Source organism: Ochlerotatus camptorhynchus, unplaced genomic scaffold, assembly GCF_037179485.1.
Source record: "Ochlerotatus camptorhynchus isolate MF236.1 unplaced genomic scaffold, CSIRO-AGI_Acam_v1.1 ptg000098l, whole genome shotgun sequence".
Classification (NCBI taxonomy): Eukaryota; Metazoa; Arthropoda; class Insecta; order Diptera; family Culicidae; genus Ochlerotatus; species Ochlerotatus camptorhynchus.
Window position 1 is genome coordinate 16,600 of NW_027040588.1, and position 22,434 is coordinate 39,033.

The window sequence follows — 22,434 nt, forward strand, 5'->3', positions numbered from 1 at the left end:
CAGGTCGTTTACTCGAATGCACTCAAGTGACCGCCGAGGGCCTAATCCACCATCAACGTTATCTTGAAGCATTTTTCTACAATATCGGGCAAATCTTGGCTACAGCCCTGAGTTGAATAGTGTACACACCAATACTGTTCAACTCATTTAACTGCAATTGAGTGTTTTGTTTATTTTCCTCTTCACTTGATGCCGCCTTATCAGGAAAGCTGGTGTGACAACTGCACAACACAGAGATAAGACGATAATCGTTTAAAGAGCAACCGAGCGGGAGGAATGAGATAAAAATCTCTGGACAGCAGTGTGGTACTGGTGGCGATGGTTTCAATTAACCGATTGCTGTAGGACGGATCTCTCTCTCTCTTTCTCTCTCTTATTTGGTAGAATTTCATATTATGACCACCGAATTAGAGAGATAGAGAGATCTGTCCTACAACCATCGGTTAATTTACTACGCACAAGTTGTAGTAGATAACTGCTTTGAATTTACGATAGGCGCCCGTGATCTTGTTGACGGTACACAACGGTGAAAATAGCTATGAACCACCGTTTAAATAAACAAGCATCAGTCAGTATGATAGGTAGGAAATTTTTCAATATAATCATTTAATCCATAAACCATTTCAAACCAACCCGAGATGAACTAACCTATGACTAAAAATCTCGTTAAAATATATATATATAAAAAAACACAAACCAACAGCAAGAAGGCTTTACGAAAGACCTGACCAACCGGTGGAAACTAACGATTTTAAATTGGCTTACTATTGGACTAGCCTATTGGTCCTAAGCACATCGATTAACGTATCCCATTCCAGTCGAAATTCTAGTACTACACTACACACTGACCACAGCTGTCTCATAGAATGCCTTATTGGCTTTTTAGCAAATATACTACTGAAACTTATAGCGAATTCGTTTATTATTCAGTTCCAACCTGGATCGGGTATCAAGATTGGGTCTGCTTGTTTCCTGACAAACGTCAGTTTGCTCGTTTGTCTTTAAAACCTAGCTCAGGTTGAGGTTCGCACTGACAAAAAGTTCGGTTTCGCACTGGGTTGGAACCTCGGTTGGAACTATTGTCGCTAATATATTCATAGTGTCTGGCGGATAGAATCTCGGGAACCAATTGAGCTGTCAAATAGCGGAACCAATCGAGCAATTAACGACCAACAACATGCGAGTGCTGTGCAGAGTGTAAGCTGCCACGACAACCGTTTCCAAAGAAGGCCGGAAAACAATCCACGAAAGTACTCGATCTTATCCATACAGACATCTGTGGCCTGATGATCGACGATTTCAGTCGGTTCACCGTGGTCTATTTCCTCAAGAAGGCAGCGGACAAGATCGAGGAGTATGTCAACATGGTATGTAATCAATTTGGAAGGAAGACTGTTGTCATTCGCTCAGACCAAGGCGGTGAATATAAGGCGCAACGATTGGGGAAGTTCTACAGGACAATCGGGATCGTCCCACAGTTTACCGCAATCTACACACCACAAACATAGAGGTAACTCTAAGACCAGAAGGTCCCGAAGAAACGACCCGACCAACCATTCGTGAAGTTCTTTATGCAAAAATAAAGATTAATGTCGATAATTATTTACCTTGAAATTTCTTTGAAGGTGCCAAAATAAATTTCGTCCAATTTCGATATATCGCAAGAGCTTGACCTTTCTTCATAGATATTAATCTAAAACTATTTAAATTCTTATACCATCGTATCGTTGCACTTCGCTAAAGAACAACAAAGAATGCCATCGAAGCACATTTATAATCCCCTCGTTATCGATTTGTACCGCTGCACAGTGGTTCAAAACCCCCCAAAACGTGCGTTTTTTTATTTTTCGGTATGAAAACGACATTTTAGAAGGATGGTGTCTTGAGAAGAGTTGCAGAGTTTTCAAAGGGCTATCGTTTGGTGTTGAGATATTGCTTATCTATCCACCTAGAAGGGCAGGACAAAATTAAAATTTTACAAATTTGCTCAAATCATGTTGGTGTCTTCAGCAAAGTTGTAGATTATGTCAAATGAAACAACTTTTCTCAGGACATCAACTTCGTAAAACGATTGCCTAACGAGTTAACGAACGTTTTCTTTAAATGACCCTTCGACAACAGCTAAGATCAACAACTGTTCATGTGTGCTGTTTCTCGGATCATAAAGCCGTCACTGTAAGAATATGCCTTCCTCTCCCTGACAGAGCGCATGGTTGTGGTTTCAGGTCACACCGTCCCCATCTACTGACTGCTGAAAATATTGACGAGTTCCAAATACGGTGGCAATATTGGACTCGCCAACGTCGCAATTTCACGTCATGGATGGAATGGTGGCTATCGTGCGCAAAGCCCAAAACAAAATCTTTTTTCCGATGGAAATCAAAGCTCGCTTTCGACGATTTCAATCGTGAACAACAACGTCTCCACTGGCTTCTACGGCAAGCGTACGATGGCTACCAAAACAACCGTGCCATGCTAGTCACCATCAACCGACTAAAGGCAGAAATGCTCTCGCATCAACGTCGCTTCTCCGAACTGTTTGTGCGTATTAACGAGACTTTCGTTTCCGGAGAGCCACTATCTACCTACCAACTGGGTGAACGAATGCGCCGTAAAACCACCATCGAGCAGCTGCGGAACGAGAGAGACGAAATAATCGAAGATCCAGCTTCTATTCAGGATCATATGATCATATGCTACAATACTTCACCAACCTGTATGCTCGTGAGCAAGTGTACGAAAAAGATGAAGGCAACCCTTTTTACTGCGAGAGAGTCATCCCCGAACAAGATGCTGTAAATAAAGCCACCATGAACGAGATCACAACGACCGAAATTCTTTCTGCTATCCGTACGTCCGCATCGAAAAAATCACCAGGTCCCACGACGGGCTACCTAAAGAGTTCTACCTACGAACATTCGATGTGATTAATCGAGAACTGAATCTGATATTGAATGAGGCCATCAGATCCAACTTTCCAGCTCAGTTCGTTGATGGAGTGATCGTGTTGGTAAAGAAACGCGGTACAGGGAACACCGCTCGCTCATACAGGCCAATAAGCCTAGTCAATGTGGACTACAAAATTCTTTCACGGATCTTGAAGCAGCGGCTTGAAAATTTACTTAGAACTCATGGTGTTCTGTCCGGCTCCCAAAAGTGCTCATATGCCGGACGAAACATCTTTCAAGCAACACTTGCAGTAAAAGACAGAATCGCCCAGCTGAAAACAAACAGGAGAAAAGGTAAGTTGGTGTCATTTGATCTCGACCATGCATTTGACCGTGTGGACCAGCGCTTTTTGTTTACTTTCCCGTATAGCAGCTGCTTCTTCGTCTCGCCTGCTGATAAACGGTCACCTCTCTGCACCCTTCCCGATCGAGCGATCGGTCCGTCAAGGGGACCCTCTCTCCATGCATTTGTTCGTTCTATATCTGCACCCTCTCTTGCGGCGCTTGGAGCAAGTTTGTGGAGCAGATCTCATCGTTGCCTACGCAGACGATATTAGTGCCATCGTCACCAGTGTTCAACAGTTGGATACAATGCGAGATTTGTTCTGGCGCTTTGAAAGAGTAGCAGGAGCGCGTTTGAATGAAACCAAAACAACGGCAATTGATGTCGGTGTAATCTGCAATCACCCTCTGACTGTACCGTGGCTTCGTACGGAGAATACCATCAAAATTCTAGGTGTGGTTTTCGTCAACTCGGTGCGGCTGATGGTTAAGCTAAATTGGGACTCGCTTGTGACAAACTTTTCTCGGCAAGTATGGCTGCATTCTTTGCGCACCTTGTCAATACACCAAAAAGTGACGTTACTGAATACCTTCTTGTCGTCCAAAATGTGGTATATGGCAGCAAACCTCCACTTGACGGCAGCACACGTGGCAAAGCTGACAGTAACCATGCGGAGTTACCTCTTTCGTGGAGTTGTTGCTACAATACCAATGCAACAGTTGGCGCGCAGTAAAGAGCATGGCGGCCTAAAGCTACATCTACCAGCGATGAAGTGCAAGGCGCTATTAATTAATCGCCACCTTCACGAGATCGAGTCCCTACTATAGTTCCTACCTCTATCAAACAAATCCTCCCCAATCAAATTTAATTTCAGACCTTCCTTGCCTCAAATTAATCCTAAACAATTTTTCAAACTTCCCTTTCCAAATCCGCTAACACCCCTCCGCCGATCTCATCCATCGCTTCTTCGTAAAACACACGGACAGACCAAAAATGGAGATAGCAAACCCCGAAATCAACTGGCCTCGTGTGTGGAGCAATATTGCTACACGGAATCTAGTGTCGTCGCAGCGTAGTGCGTTGTATATCTGGGTGAACCAAAAGGTCCCACTCCGGGGGCTTTTGAATATTATGAGACGTAAAGACGGGAAAAATTGCACTCATTGTGTGGCTGCTGTAGAGACCATTGAACACAAATTCTTTGCTTGCATTTGAATAACTTCTGCAAAAACTAATGGCGTTAACTGGCAGACGGCGATTTTTCAAGTGCGAAGAACTTCTACCACCTTCACTAGAAAGGATATCTGTGAATACGAGAACAGCAATTCTGAAGATCTTATTTATATAAATCGCCTTCATTGAAAAATGTCATGATAGGATAGATGTAGATATAGATGCATTGAATTTCAATTTTGAAGTCGGAGTTTAATTTATTATAAAAATAATTTTAACATAACACAAATCGACAAATGAACGTACTTTTAATAATAAAAAAAATATTTGAAATAAGTGCTATTACATTGGCATTGCACTCCCCTTCCCCAACAAATTGTAACCTTCTGACAGTTGGCTTAACAAACGAATAGAGATTTTCACGTCCGGTTGTATTGGTGCCAGTGATGGCATAATCCTCACTCAAATGATTTTGTTTCGCTCTCAAGGGCTCCCAATATCACGCATGATATTGGAATAAAATATCAAGCATGATATTGTTTTTACAAGCTCCTTTGATATTGCGAGACTATTCAGAACATGCAAAATTGCAGCCACGAGTTGACTTACCACAAAAATGATTCCTTTGCACATCGTTTTTTTAGAAAGAGAAAGCATAGTTTGCTTTCTTTCTTTACGCTTTACAGATGGCAGACACGAAGTTACTGCTGCCAGCAGTGATGGAAGTTTCGTTTCGTGTTCGGATGTACAGCAAAAATCTTGAAGCTCAAACTCAACACAGTTTGGTGAGAATTGTAGCCGGGGAGTTTTGTTAGCATGATATCATAGCAACCGTATCACAGCTTGTAATATCATCCGCTGTTGTTTGCGTGTTGAGTTTTTGGTTAACGATACTCAAATGAGATTATGCACATTGGTGAGATTAGATCTTTTGATATTTTCACAACACTGATTGGTGCGATATGTGAGAGCGTGATAGTGAAAATCTGAGGTAAATACATAACAAATCGATGTTAAGCTCATTTTGACAGATCTAAGTTCATATTTTTTTTAGGTTAGCCAGAGGAAAATAATAAACAACTTTACAAACGTTAAACGTCACTAATCACCTCGTTGACCCAACCAGTGAATTTCGACAGTAATAGAAACATTTTTTTATCAACCCCCCTAATCAGCGTAGCCAGATTGTTTTAAAGTTTATCGGTATCAAAGGTTTTAAAAAATCAGTATTTACTATTTTAATTTATTTTATATTTTGAAAGCGAAAATTTTAACTTTTGGACTATGATCGGAAAATTCTGAAATAAAAGTCCGGGAATGTTTGGATTAGCTTCTGAAGAACATCCAGAGAAATACGAAAGAAGCTCTTCTGGACGAAATTTGAGAAAAGTTCTAAGAAAAGTCGGAGAAACATCCGGGAACTACCAAGCCAAGAATTGAGAAACTTCTAGTGATTATTCAAAGAAGCCAGAAAAAGTTCGGAAAAACCTTCAAATAAAAGTCGAAAACCTATGGCTTATGGACACACTTCCAGAAGAAGACGAAAGAAACTTCATGAAGACGCTGGCAGACACTTCCTAAGGTACACTCATAAAATAAATCACATAACCAGTGGAAAATATCCATGTGAATTTCACATAACTTTCATGTGATCCCATAATTGGAAATTGCATCACTAAATCACATGAACTTTATGTGTCCAATGAAATCTATATGATTTCTCATATAGAATTTCTTATGCTATGTGATATTCAGATAAAAATCATTAATTTTGTTATTGGAAAAATATTATGAGCGTTCCTAATAGAAGCTAAGTGAAAACTTTTTTCAGTGTAGATTGCAAGAAACTTCTGGAGAAATTCGGAAGCCAGAACAGTCGAAAGAAACAAGGACATGATACCGGAAGAATGAGATTTCTGGGGGATGTCCTAATGATGCAGCAATTTTTCCTGATATTCATAAAACATCCCTGAAGACCCCGCAATGCCCTGAAGTTTTCGGAACATTCCTGAAATGCACTATGGAATATTCCATAATTCCATGGAATTCCTTAAAAGTTCTTGTAATGTAGTTTTTAGAGTTCTCTGATCATCCTCCAAGTACTCGGAACTTCCCTGATTACAATGAGGCTACCTGAATTTCTATAAGCATCTTATAAGGTATCTAGTCCTTCTTGAAGGTTACGAAATTTCTTAAGTGCTCTCAAATATTTTCTTTTGAATTTATTTTATCATTAGCATTGAAGTCTGATCTTCCCAATTTTTAAAATTTTAATTCTTGGCACTGCACGGAATTTCCCATAAAATGTTCTCACAATGTTCTAATGTTCATGTAACTTCCCTTACGTTTCTTAAATTTGTGGAACTTTGCCTGAGTTTCTCGGAAATTCTTTAAAATATCAGCATTTCTATGAAATTAATTGATCTGTCCTGATGTTTACGGAGCTTCCCTGAAATTTTCGCTGGACTTTCCTGAAATTTTCGGGCTTTGGAATTTGAATAGAAGTTAACTAAACTATTTTTAATTTATCGGAACTTACTCAAAAGTCTAGATTTTTCTGAAGTTTCCGATGAAATACGTTTTCGGGATGAATCGAAAATTAAGTTATGGTATAAGGTGGAAGAAAATTCCAGGCGAAAGTTGGAAGAAAATTCAGGAAGTAAAATGAACAAAAACCTTAAGAAGTTAAATAATGTTTAAAAAGTATTTCGTGAATCTCTAAGAATAACCGGAAAGAGCCTTCGACAGTTTCTCGATTAATGGGTAGCCAAAAACGGTGAAGAAATGGAAACATTAGTCAAAAGATTATCAAGCATAAGATATTTTCAAAGATGATTTTTTTTTATGAATTTTGAGGACTCATAAATTTGAGTTATTCAAAAAGATAAAAGTCTCTCACAGTAATTTTCTTCGAAATTCAGGCGCGGGTAGGCAATAATAATTTTGATCATTTAAAATAATCGGTATAAAATTTCAAAAATCGGTATTCTGAGGAATATTTTCTGTATATCGGTATCTAGTTCGGAAATCGGTATAAATACCGATAAATCGGTATATCTGGCAACGCTGCCCCTAATAGCCGCATAAAGTCGGCGCCCCTGGCTATGATTGTTATTCACTGCAAACCGGTTGATCACCGAAGCCTTGCGGGCTGAATCCGATGGCTACTGAGATTGATTAAGGAAATGGAAAATATTCCATAAATTGATGCACACTGCTTTCGACAGGGCTGCTGCTCCGTTTCAACGCCCTTATCGATCTGCTTCCGAAAAGGAGCCGTAATGCAGAGAATTCGCAGATTTTTATTGGATTCCTATGGTGCAATGTCCCCCGCCGCTAACCGCCATCACTCCCGTCCTAAGCGAGGGTGGACTCGGTTCAAAAACGATTCGGTTCCTGAGATAGGGAACGTCTCATAAATATTAATGAAATTGGCTATTCTGTTGCTGCTGCTGCGATTGGAATTTTCCCCGTACCACACCCAGAGGGGAGTTATTTCCCAACCTTCATGGCATGCTACGCCCGAACGATGTCACACTTTCTAATGGAGCATTGAAGCCATTGGGATGTAAATATTTGATAATTCGATTGCCGTGGGAGATGTCCATAAAGTCCGCCCTGTCATAATCAGTCCCTTTCCCGACCGTACATCAACCAACCAAGAAAGTGGATAAATTGAAAACGGAGCGGAACTCCCGGATTGGAGAAAACTTTGCAAGTCAACGTCGCATTTAGCTGAGCATAAATTTATAGCTGTAATTTGCCAAATTTATGGACAGTAAACAGTAACCGTGAAATCGTGCCGGGCTGAAAATTGGGAAATTCACCCGGATAAAGAGTTAATAACCTAGAGATAGTGTCCGGTGCTCCGGCGGGAGCGATTTTGCGGTTGCTCTTCCGCTTGTTCTTCTCGGTGTTTTTAAGGGTGCGGGAGGGACTGCCTGTCGAGATTGCAGTCGGCTGATAAATGGGAGTTTGGCATGGGTGGGAAAAAGCGGTGCGGAAATCAGCCAAAACGAAGTCCTTCGCTCGAGCTGGGCTGTGGGGAGTTTTTGGGATGCCGGTTTCTGCCTTTATTGGCCATGATTAAAACGGTGAGGGGTTGGGCCGTTAAAATTAGTGTCATAAATCATTAGGCGTTTGGTGGTGGGAGGTTAGGTCGTTGTCGAGAGACGAACGGTTTCATGCGGGTGATGAAACGGGCGGAAAAGTTTGATTAGGATACAATGCTTTGGTTTTTGGATGAGATTCTGAGAAATGTTGTAAATAGGGTTACATATAATAGAAGGAAAATGAGAGGCCTAATTTGAAATGTAAAATGCTTTAATATTTGAATAATCGATCAATTGTGTACCATGCACGATTGCTAATCAATCATTGTTGGACTAACGGGGGTAACTTACTAAGCCAAGTCTGTTAAACCGTACAACATGAAATCATAAACAACTAAATTGTCGTTGCTACTTTCGATGCTCTTGATTTATGACTTTGGCAACCCAACAGAAAAAAAAACGTTTGTGCACTTTTCAATCCGGAATCTTCGGATGATTGAGTATCGGATTGAAAAAGATGCCAGATTAAAGATCTAGGGGAATTACATTAGCTAACAATGTAAACATTTGATTTTGACAGCTACCGTTTGTGTGTTTTGGTGAACTTAGGTTGAATCTTGAAAAGGGGTGGATCTGGCTCCAACCCTATCGAATAAAAAAAAAACTTTTTGATAGCGGAACTAGTTTTACGCTAGGAATAAACGTAAACGACATTAGTCATGGATGAAGTAATACAATCTGGATAATATAATCTGGATAATTGCCAACCCCCCCTAAACTGTCTATGTAGTCTATGAACAGCCCCTTACCACAGAGGAGACAAATTACTACGAAGAAAAATGGTATATCAGAAAGGGAGAGGCTACTGGTGGTCCTATTAGTGATGGAATGTTCTTTTCCACGTAACACCTCAAGTGAGAAACATCTCGAAACTACATACAAAGTTCATTAAACAAGTTGTGCACAGAGAAGCGGAAAAGTGACTATAATCTCAATTTATATTACTAAAGCATGAGCATGAGCATGATTGACCGCCCAGGGTTGCTACTCTGTTATTGCCAGATCAGCTGTAATTACTCAGGGAACCAATAGACGGTGCTTGGGACTAGCAATCATCCTCAATGTGTAAAAACTGATGATCTCAAACTAGGCAATACCAGCGCCGGCCGCACCCGAACACAGGTCAAGAAAAGAATGGGTAGGAATGTGTTGACGTGACACTCGCCTTTATGGAAGCCGAGAAAACATTGCAGCAGGTTACGTTTTGGGAAACGATAAGCTGAATTGATGTCCTAACGATCATAGCACGCAAAGGAGCTTGGGATTGAACCCATGATATTCTGCTCAGGAAGCAAAAACGTTTGCCACTAGGCAAACGAGCTCTTTTTATTGCAACACACAAATGATCGCTTTGATGTTATTCCAATGTATTCATATTAACACTCCGAATACGATGCCTCCGATAAACGTGTAACGGCAAGTTTGCAATAGCATAACTTAGCCATTTCTCGATGAATTTCAAAAATTGTGGCTCCTCTAAAATTCCTAGGCTTTGTAGATTATTTTGATTGCCGATTGAAAATAGGGTCGTCTACCTTTTTCAAAAGCGAAAAGAGTCGTTACACGTTTTTTTATGGGTTCTGCAAGTGGCTTAAGATCCATAATTTAGTTTAATGTGCACAAATGTTCATAATTAGCCAGAATATAGTCATGGTTCCTATACATATATGGATCCTGGAGAAAACGGAACAGTCCTACGGAAGATTCGGAACATCCTTAAAATTGGTTAATCCACGAAACTGATCCTAGAGTTCCGATTTTTTTCGAAAGCATTAGGAACTGTAATATAAGAAAGAATTTGGGTTCATGACATAAACACGGACTCGGATGACCATGGGAGCGTGCTCAGGAAGATCCGAAACATCTGTAAAAGTGGTCAATCCATGAAAGTGATCCTATAGCTCCGCGGTTTTTTGAAAACACTTGGAACTGTGATATAAGAAAGAATTTGGGGTCGTTATATAAAAATGGACCAGATGGCCATGGGATCATCCTCCGAAAGATCCGGAACATCCGTTAAAGTGATTTATCCATGAAACTGATTCTAGAGCTCCGCGGTTTTTTCGAAAACATTAGTAATTGTGATATGAGAAATAATTTATTTTCGGATGATCCGAAAGATCCCTGAACGTGGTCCATCCATGAAACTGATACTAGAGCTCCGCTGTTTTTTCGAAAACATTAGGAACTGTGATATGAGAAATAATTTAGGGTCGTGAAATAAACATGGTCCCGGATGGCCATGAGACCATCCTCCGAAAAATCCGAAACATCCATAAAAGTGGTCCATCCATGAAACTGATTCTAGGGCTCCGCAGTTTTTTTTTTCGAAAACGCTTGGAACTGTAATATAAGAAAGAATTTGGGGTCGTGACATAAAGATGGACCTGGATGGCTATGGAACCATCCTTCGGAAGATTCGGAGCATCGGTAAAATTGGTTTATCCATGAAACTGATTCTCGAGTTCAGCAGTTTTTTTTTATCACTTGGAGCTGTGATATAAGAAAAAAAAAATAGGTCGGGACGTAAACATGGACCTGAATGGGCATGAGACCGTCCTCTGGAAGATCTGGAACATCCTTAAAAGTGGTAAATTCATTAACTGATCCTAGAGCTCCACAGTTAATTTAAAAAAAATATTAAGAACTGTGTTATAAGAATGAATTTGGGGTCGTGACATAAACATGAATCTAGATGGTCATTGGACCGTCATTCGAAAGATCCGGAATATCCGTAAAAGTGTTTCACACATGAAACTGTGAAAAAATCGTGATTTTTTTTTCGAAAACTTCACAGTTCGAAGTATTTTCGCGAAAACCGCGAACTTCTAGAATCAGTATCATCGATACACCACTTTTACGGATCTTCCGGAAGACGGTTTAATGGTCATTCGGGTTCATGTTTATGTTACGACCCCAAATTCTTTATTATATCACAATTTCAAATGCTTCCGAAAAAACGTAGAACTCTAGGATCAGTTTCATGAATTGTCCACCTTTACGGATGTTTTGGATCTTCCGGAGAACGGTCTTATGGCTATACAAGTCCATGTTTATGTCATGACCCCAAATTCTTTCTTATATCACAGTTCTTAATGCTTTCGAAAAAAAACCGCGGAGTTCTAGGATCAGTTTCATGGATTGACCATTTTTAAGGATGTTCCAGATCTTACGGAGGACGGTCCTATAGCCTTTAAGGTACATGTTTATGTCATTACCCCTAATTAATTTATATATGACATTTCCAAATGTTTTCGAAAAAAATCGTGGAGCTCTAGGATCAGTTTCATAGTTGAACACTTTTACGGATATTCAGGATCTTCCGGAGGACGGTCGGATGGCCATCCGGGTCCATGTTTATGTCATGAACCCAAATTCTTTCTTATATCACTGTTCCTAATGTTTTCGAAAAAAAAAACGCGTAGTTCTGGATCAGGGGTTTATGGATAGACCACTTTTACGGATGTTCCGGATCTTTCGAGGACCGTTCCGTTATTTCCAGGTTCCATATATAGGAACCATGACTGTATTCTGGCTAATTATGAACATTTGTGCCCATTAATCTAAATTATGGATCTTAAGCCACTTGCAAAACCCATGAACACACCTTGCAAAAAAAAAGTGTAACTACTCTTTTCGCTATATTATGTATGTCATTGCAAACTTGCGGCTACAATATTTTTCAGAGTCTTCGTAGTCAGCGTAAAGTATTTTACCCAGCGTATTTGGATTGTTAACAAATAAAGCGATTAACGAATCCTGAATGTGGAGGGGCTTGAGATTAAACTCATGATGTTTATTCATTTATCACCGTCTTCGACTAGTCGTACAGACTGAACTATTTTACTTATAAACTAGAAATTACTACTAATCCTATTTCTAAAAACGTTTTTAGTCAAGTTAAAATCGAATTCGTCACAGACAACATTGAACAAGCGAAGACACGAATCAAAAGGGTTGTTGTAGCCGTAGTTTGTTCTGTGGTATGGGACTGCTATTAAAGCTGAGCTCCGAAAACGTCGAGGAGGAATGTTGAGCGGGATCTGTGCGAGAAGTTCAGGGCAATCTATAGATCCTCCAATGACATCGAAAATAAATTGCCGCTGCATCGTTACTCGTCTGACAGATAGTGGTTCCAATCCTATGAGCTTGCATCGGTCAGAATAAGGAGGAAGATTGGTCGGATCGTTCCAAGGAAGTTGTCTCAGTGCAAACCGTAAGAACCTTTTCTGTACCCGTTCAATCGTGAGAACATGAGCTACATAATAAGGGGACCAAATCGGAGCAGCGTACTCCAGAATGCTACGAACCAACGAGCAATATAGAGTTTTTAAAGCGTGGATGTCGGTGAACTCGGAAGCGTGGCGACGGATGAATCCCAGCACAGAAAAAGCTTTGGCAGAGGTAATGCTCACGTGTTCGTTGAATCTGAGTCTCGAATCGATGGTAACGCCAAGGTCACAGATGGACAACACACGTTCCAATGATGCAGTTTCCATTCTGTATTGATGAAGAATGGGGTTATTGCAGCGACCGAAGGTAATAACTTTGCACTTCATGTTATTGACCCGCATGCCGTTATCGCCACACCATACCAGTATAGTATCAATATTTTCTTGTAGGGCAATACAATCCGGAAGAGAAGCTATGACACGATACATTATTAGGTCATCAGCGAATGAAAGCTTAAACGAGGAAAGCAGCAGACACAGGTCATTTATAAAACTGTTGAATATCAATGGTCCCAGAACGCTTCCTCCGGGTACACCAGACGTGATTTTGAAAGTGCGGGATCGAGTCGAGTTGACCGTAACATATGCAGTACGATCGCTCAAGTACGAATATATCCACTCTGTAATCCAATCTGCAAAACCTATGTGCTTCAGTTTTTCCACGGCTAGAATGTGCGGTACAGTGTCGAAGGCTTTCGCAAAGTCAACATACACCGCGTCAACTTGCCGCCTCTCTTCTACTTCGGGAGACAGTGCTGTGACGTAACACATGAGGTTCGTTGTTGTAGAATGATGCTTCATAAAGCCATGCTGACCATCAAAGATGATGGGAGACGCTACATTGTATAGAACGTTGTGCACCAGTCTTTCAAACACTTTGCTGAGACAGCAAAGTATAGATACGCCGCGATAATTTGTCACCTGATTACAGTTGCCAGTTTTGTGAATAGGAACGATGCAAGCAGCTTTTCAAGCTGTCGGAAAGGTTCTTTCGTGAAGTGATCGGTTGAATAAGCGAGCAATTGGGTTCGCTAATTCTCTTGAACAGTTTTTCAGCAACAGGGGTGGTATTCCGTCCGTCCCAGGTCTTTTTTTGATGTCAAGCTCATCGATGACTACTACTACTTCATTTGCGGAAAACTGAATAACGGGTAGGTTGATGTTGTGCGAAGGAACGTGAGCAAAACAATCGCGCCTTGGTACAGGTGACATTTTACTAAAAACGCTCTCGAAAAACATGACGAAAAGGTTTGCAGCATCCACATTTGTATTAGCCTGGGCATCATTGAAGGTAACGTTGCATGGGATGCGAGAAGATGCTTGCCGCTTTTTCACGAAATCCCAGAAGCACGATGGGTTTTGTTTTACGCTGTCCTGGATCCTGAGTAAGTAGTTATCGTACGTAGATAATAGAATTGTTTTGTACTGCAGTTCTACTTCGCGAAGGTAATTACGGTCGCTCTCAGACTTCGAAAGGAAGAAACGGTGACGTGCTTTCCTTAGGATGTTACGAAGATGCCGTAGTTCGGAGGTCCACCATGGCTTGCTGAAAACTGAATTGAACGATCGTCTTTTCCGAGGAACATAGTCGTTAAGCACTGCATAAAGCTTGTCATAGAATGCTGATAATGTTCTATCCAATGGCCCGGTTAGCGGTAAGGAGTCCCAGTCAATGGCAGTTAGAACCGTTTTCAACTGACCAAAATCACACGAGCGGAAATCGTAGTAAAGATTATCGTCCGACTCGTTCTGTACTACTAAGTCGTCGATACTCTCATCGAACAGCAAAACAAAAGGCACGTGGTGATTGTCTACGGGCAACAGAGGCGTAGTGGGTTCAATGAGGTCTAGACGAATACAAGGTCGAGAAGCCTCCCGTTTGCATTCACATATCGGTTAACTTGCTGCAAACCAGTAGCAAACATAGTTTCAGTGAGTGCCTGTTCATGCTCGGAAGAAGCGTTCAAGGGAATGAAACCATCTACAGCCTCGTTCAATTGCCAACGCAAATTGGGGAGGTTGAAGTCACCCAGAGATACAATTATGTCAGCGGCAGAAGCACAGTTTGCAATATGCTGCACTGCGTTAGCGTGTGCAGAGTACAGGTCGGCACATGAGTTTGGTGGAAGGTAAATAGCGACAAAATAAAGATATCGAGAATCCAATCGTACACGGACGGCGACTTGCTCAAGGTGGTCACAATTCAACAGTGGAATAGCCTCACAGTTGAGATGAGCTTTGACCGCAATTAATACTCCTCCTCCTCGAGAATGCTGACTAGTCAACGCACTACGATCACAACGGTAAAATGTATAGTCGGATGAAATTTCAGCACTATCAATATCGGCTCGAAGCCAAGTTTCTGTGAAGACGAGCACATCGTAGTCGCAGCTGGAAAGAAGCAAACGTAACTGCATAATTTTGGTTCGCATGCCTCTAACATTCTGATAGTACACAGTAATGAGGCGTTGAGAAGATGTTTTTTTCGTTTCGAATTCAGGAGCATCGGGGGATTATCCCCCTGGCATTGATGGAACGTTTTAAGGTTGACTGGGTTTGCTGTGACGGCCGGAACTGGAACATCTGTGATGCATCGACGTGTGGCTGAGTGGAAGTGAGTTGACGAGCACAGGCGGCTGGAAGCGACAAACGATACTCGACGCGGAATGTCCATGTTGTGGGGGTACTTGCCTGCTGCGACAGAGTGGAATACCCCTTCACCAACTTCGCACACAGGACCGGGATGGCTGCAGATCGCTGGCGGTAGTGGCTCGACTGTTGCGAAGGGATTAGGGGATTCCGTGAGGCTTGCAGGCGTGCATCCCGGCGGCGTCAGTGCTGATGATGCGAGAGTAGGGAACAACGCTCGACTGGATTCACCAAGATCATCTGAGAAGCAACGGCGACAGCTTGAACTGAAATACCTGGCGATGTGCGGCTGGAAGCGACTGGCATTACCGGAAGTGAGACGTTCATAATGAGTGTATACTTGCCTGAGATAACAGGTTGGAAGACCCCTTTACCAATATCGTACACAGGACCGGGATCACTGATGGACGCTGGCAGGAGTGGCTCGACTGTGACGAGGGCTCAGTAAGCAAAAATGGCCACTCTAAGGTCACCAAGCCCCAGTGGCGTCGCGTCCACATGTGCAACCTGTGCACGACACAAGTGTGAATAATTTAAAAACAATGCGTTTAGATTTTTATAGATTTTATGATCACATTATAGCTATACTTCTTTACTCCACACCACAAATGACCATGAATACACTATTTTATAGTGTGGCTCAATTAAATCTTCGACCTTGGTTTGCTTCGAAAAGGTTCGGATGGTCTGCCTAATCCCTAATGCATTGATTTATAAGCATGTCGATATCACTACCATGACAAAACTCGCTTTTTTGGGTGGCGGGTGGTAAGTTTGTGAATGGTCAAATGCCTGATGTAAGCCAAGCAGACCTTCTTTCACCTCTTGAAGCATACAACAAATTTTCCGCAATACATGGCGGTTTGCACCACTAGTTGTAATTAAAACTGTCAGCAGTCACGCGTCAAACGAGAGCAACACGGAAACAGCAGTCTGGTACGCTTTGGACGTCAGCATACTTGCAGACCGGTTTGAATGTGTGAGTTTAAATTAGAAGAACATTTGTGATGTATGGGTGCCTAAAGTGCATTTCTCGTTGTGCACTTGGATATCTGATTGCAGACAAAGAGAGTAATGGAGAAAAAGAGCGCAATAGCCCGCTCTCACTCTCTTGTCAGTTGTGAATCTCTCAATTACCGATAGTTGCGCCGGTGCGTCTGTCAAAACTTATGAGCTTCCCCTGGTTCATTCTGATAGTGTTGTTCTGATGAATAAAGAGTTGATTAATTCAAGTTTGCTACCCAGGGGACGTCATGAATTTTCTCTAGATTTTGACATTGTTTTGTATCAAAAATGCTTTCGGAAGTGTTCGGATATTCTTTATTACACTTCAGTCGAAAGAGTTAGCCTTGTGATAAAAACGAGCATTAGTTAAGTTTTGCAATTCCTCCTACTTAGGTTAGCGTGAAAAGAGCCATACAAGTTTTGTTTAAACAAGATGATAGGCCCTTCAAATGTTACGTTAGGTAGTGATTAATATAGTAATTGAGAATATGTCCCTCGAATTCATGGATCATTGAAAAATATACAAAAACTTATATGTGAAGGTAAGCTATAACGAACAAAGTTTGGTGCACAGGTGGCGCGACGCCTCTGCCAAGCCCATCATATCACATCATACAAGCTACAATCGCGTAGTTATTGCAACCATTAAAAACCGGCCCCTAGGGTGACGTTGATAACGATGTTAAGTTCCACAAAACACACGATAATCAAGCAATGTTACTATAAGCACAAACGAAGTGACAGACGGAGCGGCTCGAAAACTTTGGTGACTAACCTGCTATTGCAATTTTTCAGTGTACCACATGGAAACACCACTACTACTGGATTGCACCACATGGCAACACTACTACTAGATTGAACTAGCATTTTCACCAAATGTTTTGGTTCTATCTCTTTTACTCTACTCAAAACTGAAATGCATAAAAAAATGACAAAATGATACGCACCCTTGCACACTGTTAAAGAATCATTGTACACAAAATCAACTTTGTTCAAATTAAAACAAAAAAACTAACCCATCTGGTGGATGATGGCACAAGCTTCCAAGAAAATTCTATTACAGTGAACCACATTATTTAAATGGATTTCTTCGCCAGTTAGTCGTCTGTCACTTCGTTTGTGCTATAAGGCTCCTTAATATGATAGGACCTGGGATTTATTCAAACCCAAACTCGACGGCGGCTTACACAAGAATAGGTCGGCTTTTAAACCTAGAGACTAGTGGCGAGTCAGCCGTACTCCGAGTTAATATTTTTGCATAGAGTAAATTTAAGTTACTCATAATTACTCAAAAGTGATCAAAGCAGTCTTGTGCCAACAAATGAAAACACAGTGAATAAACATCGACTGCAGTCCAACGGAACCCAAGTAACATTTCTGGTTTTATGAGGGTTCTGTAGACCATGTTTTAGACTTATAGAATGCTTTAAAACCTCGATAAAACTTGCATTGTTGCTTGGGAAGCTTGTGATGAGATTCCGGAGTCGGTTCCTGACTCGATTCCGATGATGGTGGATGATACTGTGCCTATCGTATCAGGCAAATGGTGATACGACTGCGTAGTGTACCGTTAGTGGTGGGCTGGTATGGCAGTTTCGTGACTATATGGAACTGTTTCCGATGCTCAGGTGCTTCCTTCTGACTACGTTAGTAGTTGACAACAAGGCTGCGCTTTGTCGAACCGATAAAGAGGGAACCCCTTAGCGATTAGTGGCGTCGGATAAGCATCGCAGAACCCTTCAACCCAACATCTGTGACTCCGTGTTACCATTTCGCTAAGATCTAAGATTTTCATTCTATATGTGTCATAGTGTGTCATTAATTAAGTTCCCTATTCATGAAGGATGGAACAATTTCTTTGAATAATTTAGTAATAAAATTATTAACATGAAATGAGAATGCCAGTTTCATGTTTTCATGAAATCCCAGCAAATGCTTGCATTTTTGCAAATATCAACAACAGGAAATTTCTTATTGTAAATTATTGAATGTAAAAAGTACAATGTGCAGTTGCAGTAATAATAAAATTAGAATATAACCTGTAACTCCGAAACTGAAAAATTGCTGCATTGAATTTTATCACTGCCCCAGTAAAAATTATTGGAATATTTTAAGAGCCGTGGTTATTTCAGTCGAGGTTCAGACAAACAAAATGTCATCCAGTAAATATCCATAGATGTCCAGCTTATTTTTAATCTGAAAACGGTATGAAACAATCAAACGATTAAATTTGATTGGAGATGGGCTATATCACTAGACTACATTTCGGAGGACGAACAGTTACGTAATTTGAGGATGATGTTCCGGTATGGAACGCGGTTAGATGATATTGCTGTTTGATAACTAGGGAAAGAGCACACCATAAAAAGACAAAAAAACATGGCTACTGGGTCTGCTTGTATTGAATTTTGAGCAGCTCGAGTGACTCGAAGAAACTCAAAATTAACTCCGTTGTAGCTCATGTTCAAAAGCTGTCTTGCTCCTAGCCTAGAGACAAAAAAGCTACGAAAAAGCGCTTATCCCTTAATTCAAATCTATTTTTACGCGACGTTCATTGTTTCGATTTGATCCTTACGTAAGACGGAAACAAAATCCGTAAAACTTACACATTTTGTTTTTTGGGCTACCGTGCCCCTTACTTAATATTATATAAAGAAAACCAACTCCCACACCAACGGTCAACTTAAATATTGTAACCCAATCACACATCCACACACATCCATCACACATCGATTTCAAAGACCTGTTATGTCGTACCGGTCTAGTACCAATTTAAGTAAAAATTCTGGAAAAGAACAAGGTGATATTCTACAATATAATAAAGTCTATTGTAGGGTATTTGACAGTTTTTCTTGAACCGATGGCCACCATCTTGTATTCCAAAATGACGTCTGGCATCGATTTCCGGCCTCTACACGTCGTCCCCTTTCCAAAAATATCGATATTGGAGGGTATTTGACAGTTTTTCTTGAACCGATGGCCGCCATCTTGGATTCCGGAATGGCGTCTGACAACGATTTCCGACCTCTATACGTCATTCCTTTTCCGGTTTCTGTTCTCACATTGCACAGCAACATCTTATATGGACAAGCTTTCGAGGCATAACATATTCAGGAAGTTTATGTGCACACTAGCACCGCGCAGTGAGAGAGTTCTGAAATAATATGATCATCATCCGAAAGGACTTGGTCAGCTGCACAAATTTGCTGAAGACAGCCACTTTCTATATGACCAAGCTCTCGAGATACAGTTTATATAGGAATTGCACATGAACACTAGCACTGCGTAGTGAGAGAGTTCTGAACTAGTATGTCCACCATCCGAAAGGACTTGGTCACCTAAACAACTTTGCTCAAGACAGTAGCTTTCTGTATGGCCAGGATCACGAAATATTCTAACTTGGGTGCAACGTTCCTTATATTATAACGCCCCTCATAAGTAATATAAAAGTGAAGTGCTTCTAGCGGCGTAGTTCCCAATTAAACCTGAGTATCCAAGTAAGTAATTCCAAGATCTAAAAATATTCAATGTCTTGAAGTTTCGTATTCCATGTACAAGTTCAAAATATTGAAAATATTCTAAATGCCAGAATTAACAATTACAAATAAAAATGATTTATTTCAAGTTCGTAACTAACTTTATGAAAGATTCTAGATCTTCAATGCAGTCCCGTTAACTTTACCACAATTGTAGGTACTTTGGAGAAGTTCTGAGGAATGAAAGGAAATGCTGAGAATTTCAGTGAACCTCTATAAACAAACTGCAGGAACGTAAGGGAAGTGAACACGCTGATAATATGAGAAACTTACTGGAAACTGTAAGAACCTCAAAGCGGTTCTTTTAGCATCCGTGACTTTTCAGGAACTTTTATGAAGTTCTTAGAATTTCAGAGAACTTCATAGTTGCCAAGCGAACTTGAGGAATTTAGAAAACTTGAGGAGTATTGTGCAAATTTTTAAGAAGTTCTAAGCACCTCAGAAAAGCTAGATAGATTAAAAATCATAATCGTAAATTTAGATAAATTCAAGATAGTTCCATGATGTGCTGAAACTCAAATCAAGAACCCTTCAGATGTTCCGTGAATTTCAGGAAAGTACAGAGACCTTCAGAGAATTTATGGAACTTCAGAAATATTGCAGAAACTTCACAGGAGTGCAATGAATTTCAGGGAAATTTAAAGGTGTTTACGGGAATTCTATTTATTTCCGAGCAGAACCGAGATCTTCAATAGAACTAAGAGCTTTATGGAAGCTTCGAGAACATCAAGACAGGTCAGAGAATCAAAGGGCAGTTCGAATAATTTTAAGGAACTATTAGAAACCTTAAAGAAGTTTCGAAAAACTCAGTGAATTTCCGAAAACTTCAGCAAAGCTCCGAAAGAATTCCTGGAAATTTCATGAACATCCGGAAAACGTGAGTATTTTAAGGGTGGAGATTTCAAGAACTTAAAAAATGCGAAAATTTAGCTAAGTTGATTAGAGATCATCAACGAAGAACTTTTAGCAGGCAGTGATATCTTTAAGAAATTCCAGAGTACTAAATATAGATATTTTTAAATAGTTTAATGATATTCAGCGAAGTTCCGAGTACTTCGAGGACAATCAGATAGCTTCAGAACAATCCCATTAATTTAAGCAAATTTGCTGCGACTTACAAGGAGTTAGGGTATTCCAAGATTCTATGATTGATCCTAAAATGTCAGAAGCGTCAGGGAATTATGAATATATATCAGAAAATTTGCTGGATTATTAAACAAATTTTTAAAACTTCAGGTAATCATAGATAAGTTCAGGGAAAAGCGAGTGTTAAAAATGGTAATAATACTTAACATTTTCGAAACTTCTAGGCAAATTAATTGATTTCAGTAAAGTTGTAGGTTCTTAAAAAATACTAATAAATTCTGGGCAGTCTAGAGAACTTTAAAGAAATTCAGTAATTGTTTAGGCAGTTATAATAACACCAGGAAAGTCTAGACTATTGAAGAAGTTTTAAATTAGTGTCGATAATTTAAAGGAAATTGTATGAGCTTCAGAAAAATCTGGAGAACTTCAGTGAAAATCATAGAACTATATTAATTATTTAGTTCTAATTCCATGAAAATTGCGGAAGCACAAAAGTTCAATAAATTCTCGAAAAACTTCGGAAACTTCACAGAAGAACAGTGGTCTTCAGAAACAAAAAAAGTAGAAAGGTCTGTGCCTAGGGGCACGAACGGGAGCTTGACGTAGGACCGCTAGGGCACGGAACAAATGTGAAGAAAATTTAGTTCGTTCAATTGATCGATCGTCTATTATCTTAACTCTTTCCGTTTTTGATTTGTAGGCGTACCAAATTTGTAGTATTTTTTTTCAAAGAGAAAGTTGATGAAGAGAATCAATCAAAATCACCAAGTTTGGTTACAAGATTACAACTCTGGAGAGCATTTTGTGTGGTCGTTGGGGGAGTGTGAATATGGACAAACAGGCAGATAAATTCTATTCTAACTTTTTACTGTAATAAGCTTGTTGGCCCAGAAAAGGTTTTTTTTCGCTTTATTATAGAGATTTTTAGCCACAGAAAAGGGCCGTTTTGTTGCCAAAGTTGGTGATGATTTAACCTCCGAAACTGTACAGAGTTCGCCTGTCGCTTCAAAGCGTAGACGACATCGATGGCCGTGGCGTGTTCAGTATAGGTGACAGCATCACGGATCACATTTTCCAAGAACACCTTCAGCACACCTCGTGTTTTCTCGTAGATCAGACCGGAGATACGTCAGACACCGCCAAGGTGAGCCAGGCGACGGGTGGTGGTTATCTCGAAGAAATTGGGATGACGATTGGCACCTCCTTTGCCACGACCAGTCAATTGTTGCTTGTTGGGTTGTACAAGAGTGGACTAGCCACCACCTTCCTACTGCTGCTTTTGCTATCCACGCCGTCCGAAGCGAAAATGAGCTGATGCCAGACAGCAGCACTGCTTTATATCTTTTCAGGTAAAAGCAGAATGATGTGCAACCAAGTGGTATAAAAGCTACAAAGACTCCTCCCATCATG

General features: G+C 40.5%; 1 protein-coding gene across 1 annotated transcript in view; it reads right to left on the minus strand.

The window, feature by feature from the left end:
* LOC135698903 (uncharacterized protein DDB_G0290587) overlaps positions 1 to 22,434 on the minus strand; it is a 525,472-nt gene that overhangs the window by 15,537 nt on the left and 487,501 nt on the right. The gene's annotated exons all lie outside the window — the stretch shown is intronic.